At 39.5% G+C, this 6,000-nt stretch overlaps 1 protein-coding gene across 1 annotated transcript in view; it reads right to left on the reverse strand.

Moving 5' to 3' along the window:
• LOC150088126 (lysosomal alpha-mannosidase-like) overlaps positions 1-1,359 on the reverse strand; it is an 86,887-nt gene extending 85,528 nt beyond the window's left edge. Inside the window, exon 1 of the mRNA XM_090370580.1 lies at positions 1,302-1,359. The gene's annotated coding sequence lies outside the window, so the exon portion shown is untranslated. The remainder of the gene's footprint in view (positions 1-1,301) is intronic.
• Between the last annotated feature and the right edge of the window lie 4,641 nt (positions 1,360-6,000).

Raw genomic sequence — 6,000 nt, forward strand, 5'->3', positions numbered from 1 at the left:
TTTGGAAAATGTCGTTTCCAGTGATGCGACATTCCACGTGTGTGGTAAAGTTAACAGACACAATTGTCGCATATGGCGATCTGAAAATCTCCACTCAGTTCACGAACACGAGCTCGTTAGTTTCAGGGTAAACGTGTGGTGAGCACTATTCTTCAGCCAGGTTATTTGGCCATTTTTCTTCCATAAAAACATTATGAAATCCGCAAATTAACTAGATATGCTCTAATTGTATGTTGTACCTTAGCTGGATGATACGCAGCCACATGTGTTCTATTAGCAAGATGGGGGCACCACCACACTGGAGCTTGTATGTGCGCGATTTTCTCAATAAAAATTTTCCTAACCGATGGATCGACCAGGTTGGTACCATTCAATGGCCTCCTCTTTCCTCGGATATTTTTGCATACACCTTGTCCTACATAAAGGATAAGGTATATGCAAAAAAGTTAACAGGATTAAAAGATCGGATTGAATAGGCAGTGACTTCCATTTCTTAAGAAATGATCCAAAATACTTGGAATTAAATCGCCTACCATCTTAACATTCTACGTGCTAACAAAGGTACCGAAGTGACAGCTTACTAAAGTGCGGTTTTGTGATAAGATATTCTTTGAGCTTCTGTATTAAGTGTAGGAAACCGTTTTACACTATCTATTATAATAATTGTTTAATCGAGCTTCATAATCAGGTGAATAATTTATAGGCATCCTGAACATCAGAGATAGCGAAGAAACACCAATTGATCAAAGAAAGCATACCATATTACAAATACGAACCTCGGGCGGTGCTAGAGACGCCTACCCACAAGTTCTACTGGGACCGTTACCATAAGAACAAACAAGATTATCCCGTGTTACAGCCTGGACGTAACACTCGTTGACAAGATGAAAAAGACTACCTGCCTGATCGACATAGCAGTGCCCAACACCAGCAACTTCCAAAAAATCTACGAGTTAAAATCAGGCAGTACACAGACATTAACAAGAAGTCAAACAGATGTAGCATATGGAACAAGTAACAATCATCCTGGTCGTCTTGTCAATCACTGCCATGTTGCCAAATGCCTACATAAGGGGGGAGCCCTACGTGGAACTCCAAAAAAACAATCCTGAACACTTAGAGGGCTGGAGAGTTCCTCAACTAATAATAGTAACCGGACATACGATCCACCTCATGCACTTGGTACCAATACCCGTGGGGGGAAGGAAAAAAATGAGAAGAAAGAGATAATAATAATAGTAATAAACATAATATAAAATTTACGGATATATTTAATAGTATTAAATTAAGCTAAAACTTACTTTAACTGCTAGCAGTGTTATTCTTCGTAGTGTATCCTACACGTGCAAAATATTGATACTACGTGGAAATTATGAGAATGGGTTGAAAAAAAAAATCAAAACACTTTCGTAAATGGTGAACGCTCTGTCAGTATGTTTATGGGTTCGGTTTGGATAACCTCAACGCATAATAGAAACTGCGAACAGATGAATCTATGCTCAGAAACTGTGACAGAGTTTGGGTGCAGAAAACATCTACTGAGCACGCGACTAAAAATTGCCAATACCGGTAAAGGCAGAGAGCGCTGTAATGAACGTGGAAGGAACTTCGCTTTTCTGAATTACAATAGCGCGTCGGGAGGAATTGCCATTTTTCCCCTGTTCTGTATGTTGATGATTTTGCGTGATTGGAAATGCAAAATATGAATTTTAGACACGAAAACATATTGGAAATGTTAAGGTTTTTGAATATCCCAGTCAAATTTTAATGCATTCTCTGAAAATGTGGATTCTAGTAAGTTTTAAAAGCGAACAATAAGGCTTCATTTTAGTTTTTCAGTTTGCATTTTATCTGCAGCATAACTTAAATGAATTTGATAATGAACAGATATAGCAATTCCTCTACGGATATCGTTGAACTTTTCAACAGCTTCGAAACTCCAAAACGTATTCTTATTTCAGATGAGAGTATCTGTTAAAAAACATCCGGATTATACGGCTTGGCTTCATGTTTAACAAGTGTTTCCCTTAAAATTAATCGGAGCATAAATCCGTTTCTTTCACAGGTAGGAAACACCTACATACATAACGGTCTGAATTTCGTTGCTCTGCCTCATCCTCAGCATCCAACTTTTGAATGAACGAATAATTCAAGAACTCCCGACGTCTGGGAGAACCTGAAGGATGTCTTAGAATGTCGGAATATATTTTACTTGTATAAACCTTTAGCTTTAAATATTGAATGCTTTTGTAAAAACGAAATTAAAATTATAACATGTTTTTATTAGTTAGATTTAAATATTTTGCGTAAAATTAGAATATCCGCATTTAACCATTTAGAAATGATGTGGACCCATTGCGCCTTACCATCATGTTTTAAATTACTTTTATCTAATTATTTTTATGTAGAATTATAACTACAGCAGATGCTTTGTGAATTTTAATGAATCAGACAGAACGTTCAATTTCTATTTGCCCGATTTTAAAGAAATATTGAATGGATCGACTTACTTTTTTAAAGAGCAAAATATAATATTTAAAGAAAATCGGTTCGCGGTGAGTCAATTATTTATGAAGGAAGAAAAGACATTGTGAATGCCTCTAAAAATATTACTACAAAGATTTGCTTTGCAGATAAAACATTTTTGTAACGTGAAGAAAATTTGCAAAAATTTTATTACGTTTCTACGTGTGACAAATCTACTATATTATACGACTATTTCCTAGAATCTCAAGCTTTTTTTGTAGTGTACCATTAAATATGCAACATATTTACTAGTAGGTATGAGAAAAATATTCCGGAAAGCATATATATTTGTATAACGGCTGGCTAACAAGTTTTGACAACGTTTGACTGACAACTGCGCAGGTAGAGGTAAAGTATAGTAGAGAAGAGAGAATATTTTATTGCACCACCTCCAATTGTGACAGTACAGTTACATGATTGGACGTGTTGCAACGTCTTTCACGGTCAAAAGGCCAGGACATAAAACAAATTAAATGAAATAACATCGAGTGACATAAGACGATACAATGACTTCCATAATGGCATTAGGTTACAGAAAAATATTAAGATGACATAAAATTTACATTAAATGAAATTATATTAAATAAATACTGGTGTAACGTAACATTTAGATTAAATTAAAAAATGACACAAGTCCCGATTTTCGTTTTTGCAGCTCGTGGGAGAGAACGTCATGAACAGAGGCAGTTGATGCACACACCGCTGGCTATTTTCTCGGTATGTTCAGTAATTAATCGGAGCATTAAAGTGGTGAGTGCAGGCCATATTGGCTTGGATGCGATGAAGAGAAGGCTTTTCATTTTGCAGACTATCCGGACAGTCGTTGGCTATTCCTTACTGGAGGGAAACTGTGGTGAATTTGCATGTCACCAGATTGCTTCGAGGACGCTCTCTGTCTATGCTGATTGATTGGAGAGCATGGTATGTGTGGGATCCAGAATCCTCTTCCTATAGTGTCGGTTAACAGCAAATTTCTCTAAGTCAACATCGATGCCCTGGATTCTTCCAGCACCTGGTAGGGTAGGAAGCGATCTGATAAGTGGAGGGAAGTGAGTGAAGAGGGCAAATTGTTGGGGTGGCTCGGAGCTGAGCAGATGGAATCCTCCAGCCACAGAGATCCCAGAATGAAGGAGATGTGATGAGACCGGTCAGCATCTTTATCGTGATTACCAATCTGTTTTTTTTCAATGAGAGAGGGCAGCCTGGGAATTCCCAGGGCGAGGGCTATTTCAGTCGTATGGGCTTGGGGGTGGTACCCCGTGTTTGTAGGTTACCCACTTGAGGAGCCAGTACGCTGATGCCCAGATGGGTTTTGTATTCATGGGTGTTGCCGACGCCCAGATTTCTGCTGCATAAAGTAGCGGGGGGGGGGTATACGATGATCCTGACATATTTTGTTGCGGGTAACCTTGTCTGAGACGTAATGAAGGTGCTGCTTCGCTCTCCATTTCAGGTGCGCCGCTCGCCTGATGAGTTTTTCGATGTGATGGTTAAATGTCAGCTTTGTGTTAAAAACCACCCCCAAATCTAAATGACATGAAACAGGAAGTATGGATGCTTCATTAATCTTAGGCGAGATGGTTGTAGACTCTTTCTTCAAGGAATACAGCATGCACTCAGACTTTGCTGGGTTGATATTAAGGCCAAATTGTTTGAGGTAGCCTACTAGTGCGAGGAGCACACTGTTAATTTCCTCTGGTGCATAAAGTAGCAACTTTATAGGGTCTGCATTTGTTTGGATGGTGGTCAGAATTTTTAAATCGTCAGCATAAGAAAAGATATCTGGTCTCTGGATTATAAAATTTGAGATATTGGCAGTAAAGAGGAGGCTGGAGAGGACTCCCCCTTTTGGTAGTCCGGTAGATATTTGCTTAGTATAGCTTTTTTCAGAATTATGGAGTATGAAGAAGTATTGTACGTTTCTGAAGGAGTGATGAGAGGAAATGCAATGTATCCCCACCTATAGAGTAGTGGTCTTCAAGCAGTCGTAGCAGTGCAGGTACTTGAACGATGTCGAGATAGGTTATGAGGAGTTCTTTCCTCTCAAAAGTCGTAAGGATGCAGTGGGTGGTGGGAAGGAGATTGATAATGGTGAACCTGTTTGGTAGTGATGAATGAATTTGTGGTGGAGCATCTGGAAGTATGTGAGCTTTTAGAGTTGGCAGGAGGGTTCTTTCTAGTAGTTTCAGGAGATATGAGGAGTTGGAGATGGGTCTGAAGTGTTTCTCTAATGATGGCGTTCTTATTTTCGGGTGTGGCCTTACCAAATAGACATTCCATTGATGGGGAAAGGTGTGGTTGGTTAGTAATGCATTGAAGATGCTAACAAGGGGCTGGATGATATATGGAACCAGGCATCTCAGCATGAACTGGGGAATTCCATCTGCACCCATAGCTGTAGAGGATGGGGTTGAGTTCAGGGCTATTATCATTTGGTGTTTAGATATAGTGATGGATGTCAGCGAGTCCTGTCTACCACGATTGAATATGTGGTCGAAATTATTATTGGATGCCATAACGCCTTCAAATCGAATCGGGTAATGAAGTCAATCCATCTCTAGGGGTCAAGTTGCTCTAGGAAACTAGTAGTTTCTTCTGTGTGTGGTGTCTTTCCCGCTGTTAGTTTGCTTGTTTGTTATTTGGTTTTTAGGAGCATTAGTAACTAAAGCCATATTGCTCCGGGGATATGCGGTGGTCACTCCCTGACCTTTTCGCATCCTCCGTATTTGGTGGGCACGGGCTCGAACCCCGGTCTAATCAAGAAGCGTGTGCTACGCACTGCTGCTCCTGCCCACCTGGCTACGGAGGCGCCTCCGCTGTTAACAACCGTTCAAAATAGCTCTTGATGGACTGGGACTTTTGGCGGTTGAAAATGGCTCGTGATCTTGAAAAGGCTATCCTACTATTAATTTTGCCAGATTGCTTCCATTGCTTATGGAGTTAGTACTGTAGTTTAAAGATGGCAAAGCTGTCTTACTATTCTCCAGGAAGGGATACACATTCGCTTTCCGCCACGTTACGAATAGACTTATAGGGAAAAGTAATGAGCTCCATTAATTACACTTGTGTTCCAAAACAGGTCTGTTTTATTGTCAAGTTCTGAGGACCACAGATTGAGAAGCACTGCGCTAAGTGAACAGAATAAGGCGTAAATATTAAAGTGTATTTGTACCGCTTTTTTGAATGAAGAAAAAAGTCAATACCGTTTGCCCTATCTACGATATGGTTGATGATTGGTACTTTTGTAATCTGAATGTAACTGAATTCTCAGAGAAGAATAATCACAAGATTGTTTATTAAAACTTGATTTGGATGACACAACTCAGCATTAGCATTAGTTGAGGCATATGATGCAAGAAAGCAAGCTTATGCAGCATCAGCCAAAAAAAAAAAAAACCCTTCCCATTTCACCCATCCGGTCACTCCAAATGTTTGTCTAGTTCAGCCTTAAATTTATACTATGTATATAAAGTG

This window comes from Mastigoproctus giganteus, chromosome 3 (genome assembly GCF_048544385.1).
Source record: "Mastigoproctus giganteus isolate SK-2022 chromosome 3, ASM4854438v1, whole genome shotgun sequence".
NCBI lineage: Eukaryota > Metazoa > Arthropoda > Arachnida > Uropygi > Thelyphonidae > Mastigoproctus > Mastigoproctus giganteus.